The sequence below is a fragment of the Zonotrichia albicollis genome, chromosome 1 (assembly GCF_047830755.1).
Source record: "Zonotrichia albicollis isolate bZonAlb1 chromosome 1, bZonAlb1.hap1, whole genome shotgun sequence".
Classification (NCBI taxonomy): domain Eukaryota; kingdom Metazoa; phylum Chordata; class Aves; order Passeriformes; family Passerellidae; genus Zonotrichia; species Zonotrichia albicollis.
The window spans coordinates 116,753,520-116,772,099 of NC_133819.1; the positions used below are offsets into that span (position 1 = coordinate 116,753,520).

At 39.8% G+C, this 18,580-nt stretch overlaps 1 long non-coding RNA gene across 1 annotated transcript; it reads left to right on the forward strand.

Annotated features, from left to right (window-relative positions):
* Positions 1 to 11,442: 11,442 nt before the first annotated feature.
* Positions 11,443 to 18,369, forward strand: LOC141725379 (uncharacterized). The gene is made up of 3 exons (XR_012577242.1): positions 11,443 to 11,855; positions 14,876 to 16,581; positions 17,333 to 18,369. It is a non-coding gene; the product is annotated as an uncharacterized LOC141725379 (long non-coding RNA).
* The last annotated feature ends 211 nt before the right edge of the window (positions 18,370 to 18,580 follow it).

Genomic DNA, 18,580 nt, shown 5'->3' on the forward strand with positions numbered 1-18,580 from the left:
TCAGTGTTAGAGGTGTGCTGACAGTTTATGTTTGCTCTTCTGAGGTTTTCTTCCTGTGATTTATTTAAGACAGAATTCTGATGAAATACGTACCGGACACTTTTAGCTGAATCAGAAATAAGTATCTGTAAATGCCAGAAATGCAACATCCCATCCTGTGTGTTGAAAGAAACTTTCCTCCCCACAAATCTTTCTTTATAATAAAAAGGGCTCAGCTATTCCTGCAATATTGTTTTTATACTACAACAGGACTCCATTGTTCCGCCTTCTGACTAAAGCAGAGGAAGGCGTGTATGTGGAGGAGGATCAGATTTCTCATCTGCTGTTCCCATTTGGCCCTTTGGGGAATTCCAGCAGAAGGGAATGTGTGAGGGTGCTAGTTCCCCTACAACTCCCTTACCTGCGTCTCTTCATGGTCCTCAAGGCTGTGATGACCACAGTCAGGCTCTGTCACACGGCAGAAGGTTTCTACTACGGTACTGGAGACGCAAGGAGAACCAGGAGCTACAGCCCTGCTAAGACTTCTCCCTGGAATGTCCACAACACAAGATTTCCCATCTGATTTTATATTGTTAGCCACATTTCACAAGAGGTGGAAGGTTTATACCAGCCAAAGCTATGATATATAGAATTCTTTGAAACTTCCAACTGCTGAACTCATGCAGAACCCTGCAGAACTCTTGCTGAACTTCAGCAAGACCCTTGGTAGGGATCTCAGCAGGGCCCAAAATTGTCATCAAACCCACTCTGCTGGTGTTTTGTCACTGTAAAAACCCCCAAAAGCCAACAACTTGGGGCACAGGATTCAACTTCCTGGATGGAAACAGAATGAGCTATGAAAATATTTATTGCATAGAATGTACCAAACCCCAGTTCAGCTCTTTTTACTCACAATTCAGATGACCTCTTTTCCACTAACTTATCCATTATTTGGAGAATCACTTTTGTGATTCTTGCAGCCATAGGAGAATGCCTCTTGAATTGTCTTAAGGATTTTCACCAAGATGTGAATTTTGCAGTGGTAAGGGGCCAGTGACTGCTAAGCATCAGCTGGCTCCATAAACACAAAGGCAGGATGGTGCAAAGCCCTCTCTTGACTTTCTGTGCAAGGACATGTGCTACCATCTGACTCCTGAGACTAGGAAACAAAGCAATGCTTGTTTTAGCTTGATTCACAGTGTTAAGTAGCCAATCCAAACCTAATTTTGCTCTGTCAGGTTAAAGGATATGCATATCACTTAATAATCTTGGATTTGGCTTGACATTTGATGCTCAGAAAAGTTCACAGGAACTCAGCTTGCTTCAAACAAGTGGAAAGAGCTAAGAAAACATTGTCTGGCTATGTTTAGCCCACATGCAACTCAAAATCCAGTACCTGTAGTTTTTTAATGATATTTTCTTTTCTCTGTCATTCTGTCAGGTCAGAACTGGGGCAAGCAATTTGAAGCAGCAGGGACTGCTTCTTACTTACATATTAACCTTTCCAGTATTCCATGCCCTCCCTTTCTACTGCACAGTAACAGGCTTCTGCCAACACAAACTTGTCTGTTTTGGTAATTGGGCAAGATTTGAGTTCCAGGAGGATCTAATAAGTGACATTATCTAATATGACCATTGAAAGTGTACTCCTTAGGAAAGGAAGTGGCTTTAAATTATGGATAATCAAATAACTAATACAGTCCACCTGGAAATCTAGGTATTATTCCAAATTGCCCACTTTCCATTTTGCTAACTTTCCTCAAGACTGGGCTATAAATCCCTCTGGTTGTGCAGGACAATGCTGTATAAACCTCAACATTTTGGTCACCATCTCACAGTACCATGTGGCTTAGGGATCATTCAGGTACTATCCAACCTCTCTCCTCGGGATCAGGAGCCCTATTTCAGCTCAGGCTTGGTCTTGCCTTTCACCCAGACTCATGGACAGGCCTTGGATCTGTACACCAGCCTTGTTTACAGTCCTGGTGTCTCTGGATGGATCCTGGATTTTCCCTTATTGGGTGGGGGAGATGCTGTTGATGGACCCTGCTACCAGCACCCAGCTCTGCCTGCTAGAGGACAGTCAGTGAGGACACTGTGTACTTTGGAGGTTTCCTCAGCTTCTGGCTGATCCCTCTGCTGATGGCAAACCACTCCTTCCCTGTGGTTTAACACCTACAGCATCTCAAGCCTCATACAGTCAGTGCCACTGACAATTGCAAATACTGCTCTATGTGTGGAGAGCATTTCTAATGCTCTCTGCCTTCCACCACTGCTAGCAGTCTTGCTCTTAAAGAACCACTTTCTCCCTTGCTCCCTTTCTGTCTGTTCACATTCTAAAACAATTTTACTTGTTTTTATTTCTAATGATTTTTTTTCCTGCAAAATTTCTGACTGGAAAGTTGCAGGGGTAGCAGCCCAACCTCACAAGCAATCTGTGGGCATGCTGGGGGAAAAGAGTTGATGGGTATTGTCACTTGTGTGTATAAGCCTCATCCCCTACTTTACTTTATCTGGGTTTTTCAAAACTTGACAGATGGTGGTGCTGAAAGGGTGAAATGCTATGATATAATGATGTCCTGCTATTCAAAGTAGCATATTCTATGATTTCACTCCCTCCTCCAAAACTATGAACATAAATTATGTTGCTGGTTATATTATCACCACACACTGCAATCATGCATTCATAAGATTCAAATCCACTGAAGTCATAAGCAGTCCTAAAGTTAATGCATCCAAGAAAGTCCAAAAAGTATTATGTGTACTTGGTTTTCTGGTTTTGCAACATAGTTTGGTCCTTTGGAAAATGGGGTCAGAAGAAAGCAAGCTGAATTGAAGATAAAAAAATTAGCATATATTAGTATGCTTGAATTGCTTCTACATCTATTTTAACATCATTTTCTCCATATTCCCTTGCCGTGATTTTAACTTCATCTCCAGCCTCTGATAAAGTCCTTGGTATTCATTCTTAATACAACAGAATGTTACTGTTACATAATATTTATAGCAAGCCTTCCTAAATCCTCTAAATTAACTAAACTATGCAAAAATTCAAGCTATGCATCAAGGACCAAGCACAACAGCTTTCAGTTGTGGGAAAGAGTGAGAAGTTTAACTCTCACTTTCCTGGATTTGTCAAGCTTAATCCTAACCCAGAACGTTTGTTTTAATGCACTTCTCTGTGTTTTGGGAAATAAAGGAGCATTTGTCTCCCTTGCATGTGCACACAAAGCCAATTTCAGTGTCTCCAGCTATCATACCTAATATACCAAAAAGATCCATTCTCAGTCTGTGTTCTCCTTGTCTGGGCATATCACACTTGTGTAGCAGATGCATGATCTTCAGGTGTCTTAGTCTTTCCCTAGCATATCCCAAGGGTCCCTGATACATACTGATTCAATTTTCTAGTCAGAAATCATTGAACCAGATAAAATAGCTTGAAAATTACCAAAAAGTCAGAAAATGAGCCTGGCAGGAGCCTTAAGAATTCCAGCCCTCTACTGAAAACACTAATCCAGGCCCCTCAACATAGTTTCTCTTCTGCTCTATTCTCGAAGACCTCAGAGCAGGCAATCACATCTCCTCTGTGTTTACATATGTATTTGCTCCCTGCAGAAAGTTTTCATAGTGTTTGACCTAAATCTTCCTTGATACAATCTGATTTTACCCCCCCTTATCTGATTTATCATGGTTCTAGAGACAATTTATTCCTTTTGTCTTTCCATCTTTACTTGAAAGCTATTACTTTGTCTTCCCCTTAATCTGTTCTTCTTTAAGATATACAAGTTCAAGCCTTTTAATCTTTCCTCATAGTCATGTTTCTGGATCTCTGTTGGTCCACTCTGCCATATCTCCAACTGTTCCACGTATCAAATGCTGAACATCTTCACTTGCCTTAGACAGGACAGCCCCTCTAAAGCATTCTGGCATTACCCACCCTGTGTGCCTAAGTCACATTAAAGGGGCAGATGGCATTGACCAGAATGCATTTGCTTTTTGCAGATACAGGCTGAAAAGGCATTGCTCTTTCTACTGCCAGCGTACTTGACATGAAGAGAGATTGCAGGAGCAGAAATGTACTAACTCACTTCCTGCCTTGCTGTTTTGATCAATTCTAAGTCAGATATTTGCAGGTGTAGTTTAAAATTTTGGGCCTTTTTTTTTCCAATATGTACCCATAGACATCTCTCTCTCTCTCTCTCTCTCTCTATATATATATATAATGCACACAATCACACACAGGTACACATACCCCAGTATATGTACGTGCATGTATATGTAGTGTTATATATAAGCACATGCGTATACATCCGGCAAGCAATTCTTTCTTCACTTCCCCTAGTTAAAAGTGGAAGGAAGCACAAATTCATTCACCCTGTGCAGCACAGGGCAGATGCCGCTAGTCAGCAGATTGTTTCTGCCTGGAGGAAATTGGAGAAATTTTACACTAAAGGGCAGGGAACTTTACTGGACCTTTTGATGATCCCCTTCTGTAATGTCACAGAATCTTGTTAGCACAAAGACAATAAAGCAGACTTGTTTAAATAACCCATTACTGTTCGTCTCTTATTCAGACCACATCACTAAATAAATGACTGCTGTGTCTGTTTTTTCATCAATCCCTCTTTGTTTCAGACTGCCACAGAGGTTTTCCGGATTAACTCACAAGTAAATTAACTAGTTCCTGCTGAATGGACCACACTGAACATACCCACACAGAGAATTGCATACCTGACAGGGACTGAGAATCTGTTTCATGTTGAGCAGGGCTAAACCCAAGATGCAGACATATGATTATTATTGTTAAAATACATACAAAGTGGTTGGAAATTCTGCATGCATAAACTGTTCTTCACTGATATTTGAGTAGGTCTTGAGTGTCAAACAGTTCTTCTAAATTTATCTCAATATTTCATGTGGATTGAGCCAAAAGTGATCAGCTGAGCAGGGCTGGGCTCTGTTGGGAGACTGCTGCTGCTGCTGAAGGGGCCAGGCACTTCCTCTTCTTCCTTCTCCTCTCCGTTCTCACCTTGCTCTGACCTCGAAGGGAGATGATTCAACTCCCTGAATCAGCAGAAGACTAAGGGAAAAAACAGGGTAGGGTTTTGCTGGCTTAGTGAGCTGCCCTGGGTCACCCTGGGGCCATCCCACTAGAATTGCTCCTCTCAGTCCTGCAGTCATCAGCCAGGGCTTTCTAGAGCTTTTGTGCACCACCTTATTGAATTACAGAAGCCGACAAAGACACCACCCTAAAGCACATGAATATTAAACAGCTTCTCCATTTCCTTATCCATTTGGTAATATTCCCCTGGAAAGTGCAACTGAAATTATCTTGGAATCAGCAGAGGAGGATGGTCTTTTGGAAGAGAGATTCAGAGCAGAAGTCCAACTTTGCCTTCTTCAATCAGCTTTTGGAGAAACATATGTCCCAGGGCTAAGTGTTCACGCACAGTACTAAACAAACCCCAGTAATGAGCACTTCTGCCACCCAAGTGATACTATTAAAGGCTGGGAAGGATGATTGGACCCAAAATCCTAAAACAGAGACATTTTATCTAAAATAACCCACAAAAAACCCACAAAAAACCCAAACAAACAAAACACAAACCAAAATGAAGCAAAACATACTAGCAAAAAAAAAAAAAAAGAGAGAAGACTTTTTTTTAAAATTGAATTTTCCATTAGAAGAAGTGGTAATTCATTGAAGGGATATATGGAAATGCACTTCCTCAGTTGTGATAAATACATAGCAGCTCTAGACATTATACTTTGTTATGAGCTTTCAGTTGTACTATACTAATTCTAAATGGAAAATTTGTCTTAAAGCTATGATATGGATTAAACCCTGTTGTATACTTTATTAAACAGTGCCAGTAGTATTTATTGTGGTTTGCTATTTATTGGAAAAAGTAGAAAATTTAGGACAAATGAAAATATGCATATATTTGCTAAAATAGCAAGTGAAAGACACAAAAGATAACCTGGAATATTATTCATTTGTGAAAGCAAACAAATCTTTACTGTTATGTTCAGACAGGGAAGATTAAGCCCCCAGTTTTTCACTTAAAGCAGAAAAGCATCTGGAAATTTATTTGTGTGGTTAAGTTACATGTATTTTTCCAGCCTATATGTGGTATCCTTGGAAAAGTGAGGAATGTATCACTTCAAGTCAGTGAAATTATTCTGTTAGAAAAGAGACAAAAATTAGACCTGAAACTCTGAAAAACAGGCTAATAATCTCCTGCTACCAAGGTCTGGCACTGTAACAGAAAGCTTGGAAGTATTTATGTGTGTGTCATTTCATGTGTGTTATCATTTTTGTGCTATTCTGGAGCTTCCATTTCTATATTTGGTTGGAATATTTGTATCAAAACAATTGAAACTCACATTTGGAAACAGCAGAATCTGTTTATGTTCATTTTATATTTATTGTGCCTTTTTGTGGCTCTCCAGTCCCTACTGCAGTGATCCCTTTGAAGTTCAGCTGTATTTTACTCCATTTTATTTCACCATGGTTATTCTTCCTTTAAAAGGATCAAGGCAACAGCAGAAGAGAAAGATGATTCAGCAGACAGCTGCTGATATCAGCAGAATCCTAGCTCAAAAATGTGAGGCTGGGCAGCAAAACTATTTCTCATCTTGCATTCCAGAGAGCAAGTTAATTTTCCTCTTCTCCTCGGTGTGTAATCCAACAGCAATGAGCAGAATTGATATTCTGAACAGCCAGATCAATATGGATGATACAGACACTTCCTGACCTATCTCCCCTTGCTGAGCCACAGCTGCACTGAATCTTGGCTGAGGTTCTGGCAGTCAGATCAGTTTTTTCATTGCACATTTATATTCTGTGGTCCTTGAATTTCTGCATTCAAAATGCTAGAATAACAAGTAAAATGAGAGGGGTAAAAATCTTTTCCCCCACTCTTGATTTTCAATATGGAAATGGAAGTAGGGAAGTTAAAAACTTTGCAGGTTTGCCAAAGTATTTCAGGAGATGCCAGATTCCTTTAATTTTTAATGATGCACTTAGAAGAGGAAATTTTTCAAGTCTTGAGTTTACATGGCTGATAATGTCCAGCTGAGATAACATCCTCTTCATCAGGTGTCACCCAGGGCAAAGACAGTCCCTTAAGCACTGGCATCACAGAACTGTTGTAATTTCACTTCTGTGAAGGTCTGGGACCCCAGGTAGATCTGGAATGAATAGAATGTACCCTTAGTGCTTTTCCTACTGCTAAAAACAAACTTTGGTTTATACTTCAGTGAAGTTCATAATGTTTGTTTTGCCGCTGGCAGAGTATGTTCTGTGTCCACATAGTTCCTCTTGCAGCTTTGCTTTCTGCACAATAGATCTGCGCAAGAAGTAAAATGGGAATGCTTCCTACAGGTTTTAAACCAGAGGTGTGAGAAAGCACTGAGATCTCAGGTCAGGAACTAAAAGTACCTTTTTTTAGCAGTGTGCCATGGGAATGCTCAGCTAACAGAAATGCGCTCTCAGGACCTGCTGACATGTCTGGAAAGAAGGGGCAGTGTGGCACTTGTATAGAGCCAGTGAGAGATCACAGCCCTGCACAAAGTTGGCATCAACATACAGAGTGCTGTCAATCCCTGTGCTGTTGTGAAACTTCTTTTCTAGGGTTGGCACTCAGTGCCTCTACATTCATGCATAAGGCAAATGTCAAAAGCTTTCTCCTGGAGCAGCAAGTGATTACCTAAGGATTGCATTCTTTTTCCCTTTCACATAAACCAGCTTGAAAGCATCAAATTTAAAGGAGAAGGAACAAAACATATTTTCTCAAATTGCCCTGCAGAGCAAAAAAATATCATTACAAAACCATACACAAAGTTCATTGTTCAGGGACAAAAATAATTTTATTCCTAACTGTTACTGCTCTCCCTGGGGCATCTGTCCTTTAGTTTATACCTGCATCTGTCTTAAAGATATGATCCTAACAAATGCTGTTCACTCCTACATGCTCTGGATGAAATTCTATTCTTTCTGAAATCAATGACAAAACATCCTTCAGTACAGCCAAATTTTTTTCTGTAATTATAACTACAGCTTATTCCCTGTCTCAAGTGTAAGTTTCTCTCTGCATGACACTGGCATATTCCTTCCTTCTGGCTCCTAACATTAAATTTCCTACTTGTTTTTAAAAATGTATAGCAAATAGTTTCCAGAACTTCATTCCTAGATCACCAACTTACACACAATTTGTCAAAACTCAGTTAAAATATTCAGTGTCCACTGGCCTGAAGATGATAAATGGGATGTCTGTTCCTTATATTTCTTTCCTTAGGAAGCTCTAGAAACTCCATTTATGTGGACAGAAATCCACTATCAGAGACTAACCAAGAGAAACTTGTCTGGTAAGTGATACCTCTGTGCATTTGCTGATGCAGTCAATTAAAGTAATAACCTAATATCCATGTGTTGGCAATATTTCAAAATATTTCCTTTTCCCAGGCACAACTGACTAAGGAATCTGGATGCAACCCTGACATGAACATTACAGATGTTTTTTCTACGTATCAGGCAGAGATGCATCTAATCATTGTTGATTAAAACTATAAGCCAACTTATTATTATCTCTAACTGCCCCCCAAACATAACAGGATATGTTTCTGGCATGCCCCTGCTCCATGTCATGCAGGCACTGAATAGCCTTAGGATTTTGCTCAGTGAGAACAGTTACAAATGCAGACAGCACAATGACTCAACTGCAGCCCTGTGCCTGCTCATGAGCAGCATAGCATGCTTCTAAAAGAATGACATTTGAATGATACTACAGCAGTAAATAACATTTGCTTTATCTCCATTACAGCCCTGCTATAAATATGTTCTTAAAACAAAAAATCATTCTTACAATGCAATTTATTTGATTCAGCCTGGAATTTGGGCCACCAGCTCTCTAGCTTCATTCCTTCATGCTTCATCTGCCCAATTATCAAATCCCCTGTTGTACAAAGACACAATTCAGCTGTTCTGAGGGCTTAGCTGTGCCCTCAGATACAGGGGTGTGCAGTGCTCTGCATCTTGTAGCATCGAAGTGCACAGCAGCCAGTTTTCACTGGGTGCATCTCTGTCTGAGGACTGAAGTAAACAAGTAAACATGATCTGAAAGATCATTTAAGGAGACAAACATGCATTTAGATGCAATGAACTGCTGACCCTGTCAAAGCAGGAGCATGCACCAAAACAATAGTGAAACATGAATGCTAGGAGAACAGATGCTGTGATTTACTTTTACTCTCCTCTCAGAGTAGGTACTCTGGATGTGCAGGTGCACTGTACCCTAGACTTCTATCCAACCTTGTGAATATTTGAAATTCTATGTTTCATTTTCTTTACTGCCTTTTCTCTTTCCTTTGAAATATTTATGTCAAGGCCTTACTTCTACATCAACTATCTCCCTGGCAGTTTATCTCTCTGATTATCAGTCACTCTGAGAAAATCTCTATGATCTAAGATGTTTTATATGTGCTTGCATCTTCATCACAGGTTGCAAAGGAGGATTCTTTCCTGTGATGGAATGACCAACAGATTGATGCTGAGAAAATGTTTAAAGAGAAATGCTGAAGAAAAAGAGGCTGCAGGCAAATCTCCATTGCAGAATGATGCACCAAAAGCTGCTTTTGATCATTATGAGCCACGGGTTTGTTCATTCTTTCCAGAGGTCTATGGCATACCGCACATTTTTCTATGAAGAATATTAGAGGTATTATTATAATTCAAATCACTCACAGTAACAGGATTGAAGCCAGTCAGAGGATATTTTCTGGCCCTCAGAAAGGAAGGTACACTGTAAGTTCTACTTTCTGCCATCACAGAGCCCAAAATAGCATAACCAGTTCTAGCTGGCACCCAAGGCAGTGACATGGATCACTTGACAGCCAAGGGTTGAGTGTCAGCTGAGAAAGTGTGACTGTCTGTCCACGTTGGTACCTTCTCCAAGAGAGCCATGCCAGTAAGGAAGAGAAGAACTCATTGTCCTGGCATTCTCTCTGTGGGCAGGTATGGTGCCCATTTCATGGTGCTGTGAAGAGTTTCCACTTAATCTCCTTTAGAAACCCCCAATTTCAATAAAATGGGAGATGAGTCCTCTTCCCCAGGTTGTCATTAAGAGGAGTCAAGAATTGCCAAGGAGCACTTATGTTACAATTCTGCAATGGCCTGTAGAAGGCAATGTCTGTCCCTCTGCCATGTGTGGATATTTCCCTTAATGGAATCAAATGTTCATCAATGGTAAAGGGGGGAATATTTGGCTATCAACAAGTAAGTAGAGGTCTCATTCTTTGTTCAGCTTTTTGAACTACTTCACCCTACAAAGCATTATAATTAAATCATGAAGTGGAAACCAACAGGCTCAGAGGCTTCCTGACCCTGATGAAACTGCTCAACTTTTGTAGCCTGTTTAGCAGGGCATGTTTAGCAGTCTGCATGAGCAGACTGATTTTGTAAAAGCAGCCTTCATTTTTACTGATAAGCTGAGCTGTCAGAATTCATTTCACACACAGATAAAATCAAAACGCAGATCTCTGCAGGAATAAATACCTTTGCAGACAAGGTGTTGCTTTGCTGTGAATACTACTCAAAAATATGCCAGATATGAATTTGAGAAAATATCCCATTAAAAGTAAACGAAAAGTTCTGGACATGTGGCACTGGAACCTTCTTAAAAGATTGCATGAAAGACTTTATAATTTCAGAAGCGCTGAGTTTTCCCTTGAAGCACAGTGAGAGGTTGCTAGACTCCTGAGAGAATAAATAAAAAGGAGATGTTCATTTTTCATTCTCGGTAAAATATTGATGAAGAACCGTTGTCAAAATCTATTTGGCAAACTGTTTGGTGTATCTTGAATTACTGCATTTTATGTTTCTGGACATGAAGAACATAATCTTTCAAGATGCTCCAAAATAATAGTTGTAGTGAAAAAAGAATATTGAATTTTGGTTTATTACAGTCCACTAGGTAATAAAACTGTCAGTGTTTCATCTGGACAATTTTACTGAGTGGAATAAACAGTCATAAAGGTCAGTGCTTTTCACACTGTTTTAAAGGTGCTCACCGACCATTTTCTGATTTTACCATAGTTTTTGCCTTCATTATCACAAAAAATCACCTGGAGAGAGCTGTGGACTTATAATTACTGGCATGAATTTCTGTTTGGTTTAATAGGACAGACTGGTAGGTCAGTGTTCCAGACAAAGACTAATTAAACTTTTTAAAAAAGAGACTTAGCTCTCTTCAGAGTGGTGCAAGTACACTAATGATTGAACTGTATCTGTGTTTGATGAACACAAGGTGAGTGAGTAGGACAGAGAAGTGAGTCTCCATGACAAAGGGAGAAAGCAGAACCAGAACCAGAAAAAAAATCATTTCAGATTCCTGAGATGTGCAGATACAAGGGAATTCCATCTGTATCCCCATGCAGCACTGCCACCACATATGTTCATATAAGTATGCATATGAGCACAGCCATTTGAAAGGATAGTTGCCCTCATTGTATCTCACTGTTAAAAAGAAAAAAAAGAGCTTTCTACCTTCAGACCAGCCTTTCCAAGCCCCTGGGGCTGCAGCCCAGCTTAGAGCTTAGGAAACTCTGCAGCTGGCCAAAAGGTTTAGTGAGCCATATTCCTGACAGTCTCAGTCATTTCTGCATTTGTTTTCTCTTTCACTCGAGGTTCAGAAATGGGGAGTCCTGGGGACTTTTGTACCAAAGGCCTTTGTGCAAGCCTCACCTCAGAGCGGCTCCCAGGTCGTTGTGAGCAGCCGGCTGTCGACCAGCAGAGTCAGACAGTGTGATTTGGGTCCCTGGCTGAGAGGCAAAAGCACTGTGAATAGAAGAATAGCAACGTGCTCCTTCGCAATTAGGTATTTGTGTGAAGAAAAACCTCATTGGTGAGAATGATCATGAATAGAGAATAAAAGGAGGTATGAACATGATCACACTGAACAGCTGCTCAGAGCTGGAACAAATGTTGGTGAATACTCATTTGCAGTATTCTTCTAGATCTGGATTTTCTTTTCTCCCTTCAAATATGGTCTCTGCTTGAGTGGCTTAGCAAAATAAAGACAGATGGCAATGGATTATCTCTAACACTTCATTAATTGCAGTGCAGCCATTACAGTATTTCTAAAGCACTCACCAGAGCTTTGCCTGATGATTTCCTTTAACTGAGTCACATGCCACTTAGTGAGTAGGGACCTAATAAGAAATTGTGACTTATTAATTAAGGATGCCTGTGTTAGTCATAACAGCATATAAATACATTAGCAAATTTCATGGCTGAATATATTGTGTATTTAGGATAACATTTTCAGAGTGAAATAAGAAACCACAAATTCTTGCAAAGGCATGGCTGCTTTACAGTGCCTTGCAGTCATGGCACAGATAGTGCCAGATTTTAGAGCCTAATTCACTCTGATGCCATCCAGCTTTCAAAATTAGGAGCCTAATTTCATTTTTCAAAATTGGCTTAGGAACATACAGCCAAACTTAGAGATGATTCAAAGCCTAAAGATTCAGATAACACACAGTGAAATTACTAATGCTACCAGGTACTTAGATCTAATGACCACAGAGACTATCTGGAAATCTTTTGGTTATGTTTCCTTCTGCTTATAAAAATGTGATTCATTCACTCCTGAAATAGAAGTAATAGCAGGTTACTTAAGTAACCTACAGATAAGTGACAGCACATTTATAAATTTTAAAATTCTCTTTTAGATAAGCATTAGTTTGAAATATATGTGAAGGAAATGTCTGTTGAACAATTTTGAATACACTTGTTTAAAAATATAGCTGGCATAATGCACAGAAAGTGAAAGGACTATAACCATAAAGGATCTCTCAATTCTGATAGAAAACAGTTTTAGGTACAAACCCAGAGGAACATACTTAAAACACTATATGTATTTTACAACCCTGACATTCACATTTCAGTAGAATTATCGAAGTTCACAGACATTCATCCAGTGAAAAGCTGGCTGGCTGCAGCCTCAGTGCTGTCTTGATCTCCTGCCCCAGGTTTTCCCAGGCAGCAGATCCTGTGGCACAGTAACAGTAGGTGCCCAGCCACACTGGCAATAAATCACCTTGTCCCATGCATATAGGGGATTACCCCCAGCCTTATTCCAGAAGGAACAGCAGCTTGTTTTTCTGCACTGCTCTGAAGAAATTTCCATCCCTTCCCTACCTTTCCACAGTTGCACCAGTCCAACAAACTCAGCATAGGCTAAAGAGAAAATATTCATCCTGCCAAGGGATACCTCTGCTTTGATAGGCAGCTAGAGCAGGGAGAGAGGCATTACCTGTGTGTACAAGACAATAAAGTCTGGCACAGGAACAGTTTGATCCTGATGTCAAAGAGAAAAGGGCAAACAAAAGGAGAATCAGAAAGCACAACAGAAATAATTTGTGCTATGGAAAGTCTAATGTAGACACTGAAATCTGAGGTGCTCAGCCTGAATTTGGCTAAGCAGTGATTCAGTTACAGTTTAATAGTGCCAACACAAGAAAAAGATTACTGGCTGTGGCTGTCTCTTTAATTTTGCAAAGAGAGAATAAGACAAGAAAGACAAAACAAAACAAACAAACAAAAAAGCTGGAATAGAAGCAGAAGCTAAACAAAATCAAACCAGAAATAGCACATTCCCAGCAGCAAGGGTGGATAATTAGCCACTGGAACAGTGTGCCACTGTATGTGGTGAAGACATTTAAGTCTTCACAGCAAGGTCAGATCTGTCTCCTCTGTCCAAACACAAGTTTTGATCTCTATGCAGAAATGACTGAGGTTTTTCTGACATGTGTTGTCCTGAGCATTGGACCACATGATTTTATAATTCCTTCTGTTCTATCAGGCTATTCATGGACTACATGATCTTTGTATACCAGATTGGTAGAAGCATGCAAGTGATGCTATGTTGACTCTTTGTTCTACTTTTGTTGCTATTTATTAAGAGGGTTCTCAAAAGTCTGAGTGAGTGCCAGAATGTCCTCAGGCTCTCCGCAGCTGAGTTAGAGGGTGGAATGCAGCTGTGGTTCCTAGGGGGTGTTGCAATGTCCAGTGTCCCCTGGCTCCTCAGGAGGAATCTGCTGCCCTGGTTTGGACACTGCAGCTCACCCTGCAGGGCACAAGAATTGCCAGCTGCCTCAGGTGAGGTTCAGAACAGGCAGCACACCAAGTGGGCAGAGCTCTAAACTTGCATTTAGGAAATGGTGGAAGACATGTTTATTTTTCCCTTTGTTCGGTCTAGTTTTGAGATGCAAGGGAGTAAGCAGTGCTACCTCTGGACTCACAAAACAAAACCTGCTCTAGAAAGCTAGGATCACCCTGGCCCTTAAATCCAAAGAAACTGTCAGTTCTGCTCACCTTCAGCAATTCCCTGTCAGAAGACTCTTTGCCAAACACAGGTATCCATACCCTGGAATACCCTGAGCTCAAACCCAGCCTGGTTTAGACAATAGGTAACACCGTGAACGTGAGCACTTTCCAAAACTTGCCCTGAATACAAGTCCGGTGGACTGTCACAGACATCTTTTCATTGAAATCCTTTCATTAGGATTTTTCCTGCTGAAGCTGAGAAGTTTCAGCAACAAAGTGTAAACAATGGTTATCTGCTGCTGTGGAATGCAACAGGTGCATCTGTAATTGGTCTCGGGTGGATATTTGGATTTACTGACCACTCACGGCAGAGCTGGGTGTCGCTTTCTGCTGAGACACAGACCTTTGTTATTCATTCTTTTCTATTCTTAGCTTAGCTAGCTTTCTGAGAACCTTTCCTTCTATTTCTTTTTAGTATAGTCATAATGTAATATATATATATAACATAAAATAATAAATCAAGCCGTCTGAACATGAGGTCAACATTCTCGTCTCTCTCTCACACAGAAAACCCTTGTGGCCACTGTCACAGTGGACCTTGAACAGGAAAATAAATTGGAAATACGTCAAGTTTGGCTTTGGCTTACAATGGGAATAGAATTAAAAGATAAGTAATTTTTAAAGTACATCTATAGAACAAATGCATCTGTTCTTCCTCTCTAATCATCCATCATTTCATGCCTTTTCTTCAGTCTAGGACTTTCACTCATCAGGTGCTCTCTATCATTGTGTTCAAGTCACATCTTTAAAGTACTATTTCAAATGGGGTTTTGTGGCTTGTTAACTACAGTTTATTCATATCCCATTAGTTTTAATTGTACATACGCAATTTTTGCAAAATCTTCTCAAGGCGAAGATTTCAAAACACATGTGTTTTGAAAACAATGAGTAACAATGATAAGTACCAATGATCATTGTTGCTAATGCTGGGAAAAGGGTGAAGGTTAACAACTTATTCAGAGCAGAGACACAGAAGTGTCTAATTTTGCAGCAGCACAAGACTGCTTTTCAGAGGTCAGCATTCAGAGGTTGGTCTCATGCTGATTTTTTGATGGAAAGATTCGTTTTTGATTTATGTCTTAACAAGCACAAAGAAATAATGTTAAGAGTAACTTTTCATAGAAATTCAAGGGAACTCTGAAAAATAAATTTTAGGTTGTTTTAGGGGTAAAGTTATGAGTAACTATTTTAGCCACTCTGTATCATTTTTTCTTTTTTAATTTTCAAGCAATATATGAGTTCAGGAATTGTTACACTAAAAATGCCACCCTCAACCTATACTGTCAACCTGTGCCCAGCAGATGTTTCCGTGTAGGATTTAAGAACTTCTCAGTAAGTGCAAGTGGGTTAGTTGTGCCTCATCATTGTGTCTCTTCCTGACCCAGTAAAGATTAGCCTATTCAGGAGATTTTCTAGCTATTTCCTAAAACTGTTGTCATTATTTATAATCACATTAAAATTATTTTTAAATTCCTGGTTCCATTGACTTTCTGCTGTAGGGAGTTCTGCTTTGCAGGGCGATTTTTCCACCATTCTTTCCTGAACTTGCTGTTTTCCTCTCTCCAGTGCTATTCTTTGTATTTTAGATGGGGAGGCATACTCGGTTACAGCATTATACCTTCTGCAGAGTTTATCATCCCATTCTTATCTCTGCAGCATATCCTGTCTTTTATTGACTGCTTCCAGCAGAGCCCTAATGGTGCTGTGGTGAGAGCCTGTACTCTCTGCTGGCCTGATAAAGTTAATTGAGAATTCTCTAATGTTTGGGTAGTTCATACTTTTCTCATCAACAGGCATGAAATTCACTTACCATCATTCATCTGGGTAACTGAGGTCTGAATTCCTCCTCAGCTCTCTGGTACTTCTAAGTCACCTTGACTCATCTTTTCCTTCCAAGTCATATATGAGTGCATATAATGAACTCTACATACCTAAACAAGCTGATGTATCATATCCTAATCTTAACCATTCTCTTTATCACAGCTTCTTCACCTGCCCTCCTTTTTGAAAACAGGTCACAGGAGGCTACAGAAGACAGCAGCCAACTTTGCTGGGGACCACACCGAGTCACCAGCGCTTCACAAACACCTCAATGCAAGTCAGCCTGAAAGGAGCCAACAGTGAGCAACACAGGCTAAAAGCTATGTAAGGTGTTACCTGTTATCAGAATGAGCTACTTCACAGCATCATTATGTCTCCAGTTCACACCACAGGTATTGACAAGCCAAAAAAACCCTGTGCACTCCTAAAGCTGTCTTCAGATGCTTTGGAGAGTCTGAATGTGGGATTGATGTTGATAGTGTTATATGTATGTTGTCTGCATCCATCTGATTTGATAAAATGCCAGGAAGTAGTGTAATTGAAACTTTATTTAAATCTCTGCTATGAAAGCTATTTCAACCTTTGTCAGGAATTTCATAACAATAAAAAATGCATCACTGTTTTTCTCACAGCACTGAAACTCTACTGGTATTTTGCAAGGCCTGTGGTTTCTGTTCTGTATAAAACAGCTCATATTTTCCTCTTAACTAATGCTGACCTTAAATTGCATCCTGCACTACTGAACAGTAGGAATGTTTCCTATAAGAATTGGGAAACCTACCTTTAACCTTTCACATGGAATAAAGCTCCTGGGAATCATAGCAGATAGTTTTACATGGAAATCTAATTGACTAAGGAACAGGCCTCATTTTCCACAGTAAACAATATTCAGAAATATGCCAGCTATGAATCTGATTGGGTTTGTCCAAGATGAAGATAAATCTTTATAGAATAGTCAATAATAGAGCTATTGCTGTACTACTGTTATGACGAATGGGGAAAAAGAAGTTTGATAAAAAATGTTCTAAGACATTTAAATATTTAAGCATTTTCAGTGTACATCAAAGTTCAGTAAATTCCCTGTTACTTTTAAGCTTTTTACATTCAAGGTCACTTTCTGCTTTCATCTTATCCTTTTTCCAGATGCATGAATTTTGGAGGATTGCTAGGCACAAGAGCTGCAGATTCACTGGAGAAGGGAAGTTTGCTCTCCCAGGAGTTTCAATCCAATTTTTCACATTAAAGTTCTGACAAAGTGCAGTTGCATTTGGAGGCTACTGGCACTGTATTAATTACAGTTCCTGGGCTGTTGGGTTTGTAATGGATGGTCTGTGCTAGGGATGCAGAAGCTGTTCCTAGTCTGGGTGGTGTTTTGTACTGAGCCTTACATCAGAGCAATTGATCCTCTCACACTGAGCTTACTCCTGCTTTCTTTGGCAGAGAAGCCCTAATTTTCATCTGAGTAACAGCAGCTCAGTTTAGGCACCTTAAGGCAGCGAGTTGAGGAGGCTGGCATGGTCCCTGCTGCAAGGAGGTGAGTTTGGGGCAGCCAACACTGATTCTCACTCCTGCCTTCTCCCTCCCTGGCAGTCTGACACCTGGGTCCTTCCAGCATGCCTGGATGGCTGTGCAGTGTCTGAGCTGTGAAATACCCAATTCCTGTCACACTGCTACCCACACCGGCAGAGTATGATCCTATCAGGGACATCTCAATGCAGAACATTTTCAAAACACCAAATGACCCATATGAACAGACTGAGTTTATTACAAAATTTTGTTAATACGCAAGAATGAAAATGGTCTCTGTGGCCCAGGAAACTGCTGAGGTTTTATTTTAAAGCATTTTTTGTCACCCAAACCAGGTCAAACAGTCAATCAGGAAAATTTTCTCAACTTCTTCACTGTTAATAATAAGAAAAAAATGGAAATCATTGAAACCTTTCTGCACAAAAGTGTTTCATTTTTTTTGAACACTGTAGATTTCTTTTCTCTTTTCTACAATTTAAATCAGTTTGCTGAAATAACAGCCATCATAGAATGAACAGTCTGAATTCTTTGGTTTGGAAATTGAACTAGTTTTTTTGGATTTACAATATTTTTGTGAAACCAAATCCCAAATAGGAATTCACTAAAATCGGTTCTTTTTCACAAATACATATGAATCTTCAGAGTAAAAGCTTTAGATATAAAATAAATGGAATTTCTCTCTGCACTTTGAGTAAGAGTGAAACTTACTATTTCTCAATTCCTTCTTTTGCAGAGAGCTCCAACTTTTATAACAACATGTTTAAATCTGTTATTTTTTATCTGCATAAATATTTCAGCAACTGCTATGGGCTGCAGTGTCAATGTTTTTTTTTCTCAGTAGAGGAACAGCTTTTCCTTAAACAG